Genomic DNA, 2,834 nt, shown 5'->3' with positions numbered 1-2,834 from the left:
CTATTTAAAGTACGATCCATTTGTTATTTGCATTCCACAAAGTAACATGAGCAATTACATTAGATTATACTAATCATTGGTTAAATCTTATTTTCTTATTTAAATCAAAATTAAGTTATACAAATATAAAAAGGGAACTTAATAATGGCAAGTTTCCATCTCTTTTTGGCTGGGAATTCATCAGAAATCTTTAATTCAGTAATTGGAGGTGATATTCTATAATTGTAAATAGTTAAGAACGTTAAGCTATTTAGTTCAAATATGACTGAGTTACAAAATATAAGAACAATAACTGTTTCTCACTGATTGGATCTTTTACCATGATGTCCTCAAGAAGACAGAATATAAAAGCAGCATAAAAATTTCCTTTTCACAGCTAAAATCTACTAGCTGTGTAATCTTGGCAAGTTACTTAACTTTTCTGAGGCATAGAAATTTTGATTGCTAAAAGTGGGAATAATACCTTATTCTCTTCACAGAGATGTTTTGAAGAACAAATGAGATAATGCACATAAATATACTCAGAAACACTAAGTTAGAAAAGAAGGAACTGACCAGAGTTAATGGTTCCTTTCTTTGAGTTCCAATAGCAGGCTGTTCACTGCACTCCACAGTATTATAATTACCTGTTCTCATGGCCTGAAAGTGATGCAGTAGCAGGTGGAAGAATTAACCGGAGGTCTGTGAAGCTCCACACTAAGCTATGCTCTCTGGTTAGGAAAACTTGGGTTAAATCATTTATTTAACCAGAAATTGTGTTATTTTTGCCATGTTTTGTAATGTCTAACTTCTCCAAGGGTGCTGGCAAAGGAAATGTACAGAAGACAAAAGGCAGCTAGCCAAGGGGTTGTCCTAACTGGCAGAGCTAACGCGTCTGCTTTAAAAAGATGATGAAAGGGATGGCTTACGTATCTGGGTATGGCTTTTACATCCCAGCCAACACACAAGTTTAGTGGTTCCAAAGCAGCTTAGTGCTCACCTTAAAAAACCCTGAATGAGAATGAGAAACTGATCCAAGGTTGGTGTATTAGAGGATTCTTACATGTACAGACTAAGACAAATTAGGGAGGTTTAGTGAGAGACAGTGCTGGGTACTTTGCCACAGGCAATAGTTGTTCTGACTTTATAGGAGAGATCCTGCCCAGTCTCCCGCAGGTGCTCTTTCCCTCCTTCCCGCCCTCTCCAAAAGAAAAGTTTGTACGAAAATCATCCTTATTTTTTTTGTTTTGGACTAAGTAGTCAAATTTCTACTATATTAATATCATGTAAGCGGCACCCATTTAAATTCACTCTCTTGATAGAAAGGTGAGCTGATTATCACACCTGCTATTTTTTCACTGCCAAAAGATTGCAATAACCTCCCTCCATCACCCTCAAAAAACAAACAGAAAGCATCTGAGGCATAGTCAGTGTTTACATATTGTATTTGTGTGCAGCTATCTACAATGTTCTTTCTTCTAAGAAGGAGTTTATCTGCCAGTATTTTTGGCTTTAGTAGCAGCGCTCTTCTTGACAGACTAAGAGAAGGATCTACAGAAAAGTCATCTGATTAAGGTTTTGGGTCAAATCAAAACTCTCTGGACAGGATCTTCTTTCCTTCACTTAGATTTCTGCAAACAGAAAGCAGATTATTCTCCCAGCAAATAGCAACTCTAGAAACGCTTGTGGTTTTCAGACTTTGGCAAAACTTGTTGAAAACAGCATCATGATAACACGTTTGTACAAACGTGAATTGAATTTCAGTGGCTCTTTTGTCCCACATGATGCATGATGAAATTTATAAAGGTCTGTTTTACCCCCTCAGGGTCATTTCTTTTGTGTTCCTACAGAGCCAATCGGCTTCATGCAAGTCCAAGTTATTATATTAATCATCCCTTTCACTAGACTAGAAAACTTCTTTTTCATGGTCCATGTCATGGCCACAATGCATCAAAGGTAGGATCATTGTTTTCCACTTATTTTTGCTACTAGAACCCCACATTCTAATAAAAGAAATTTTTAGGGTTGGGAAGGGGAGAGAGACAGGGGCTAGAAACAGATTCCATCATCAGAGATCTTATCTGGGTATTTGAATATACCAAGCCTGGGATACTTCCTGTAACACTGTGTTCAGGGTTCAGTCTGACTTGCTTTCTTCCAGATGTAAGGTGGGCTGACTTGGGCTTGATCCAGAGACTTAGGCATCTGATAAAAGCTGCCTGAGTAGTTTTGCATTTTTATTAGTAAAGCAATATAATGCTAGTTTTCTAGGGCACAGTACTCTCACTTAAAACATGTATAAACCGCTTTATTAGAGATTATAGCACTATTGGGAGAGAAAATAAAAGTGATCATTTATATGATAATGTGAGCTGATAATTTAGGAATGATTCATTCTCATTAATGTTCGCACACTGCCATGTAAGTTTATTAGTTAGTGTGTGTGGTAGAACAGAAGGTAAGGCCTTTGATAAAACAATCTTTAATTGAGGATTTTTTCTGTATAGTAGAGTGGTATAGAAAACTTAGTAAGATTGTAAGGTGCAGACACAGCCACTGCTCCCCTTTTGCTGTTTCTCTACCCTGTCCCTTGCTCTTTGCCTCATTTACACAGGCTGGGGCAACTGTGATAAGCACATGGATGTGTCAAGAGGGCATTTTGTGGAGGAAATTCAAGTTCAGGATGGAGGATTTGACTAGATGAATTCTAAGATTCCTTCCATCTTTGACTTTCCCTTGGCCTAAGCAGGAGGTGGAAATAATTTCCAGCTGCAAACACCAGCAGAGAGCCAAATTAAAAAGAAATTTTGTGATATGTCACTGGACAAGAAAAAAAAAAAGAAACAAGTAATGGT

The sequence above is a fragment of the Rhinopithecus bieti genome, unplaced genomic scaffold (genome assembly GCF_001698545.2).
Source record: "Rhinopithecus bieti isolate Rb0 unplaced genomic scaffold, ASM169854v2 scaffold_4514, whole genome shotgun sequence".
In the NCBI taxonomy this organism is placed as follows: Eukaryota; Metazoa; Chordata; class Mammalia; order Primates; family Cercopithecidae; genus Rhinopithecus; species Rhinopithecus bieti.
The sequence above is the reverse complement of the archived record's forward strand: the minus strand, read 5'-3'. Positions refer to the sequence as shown.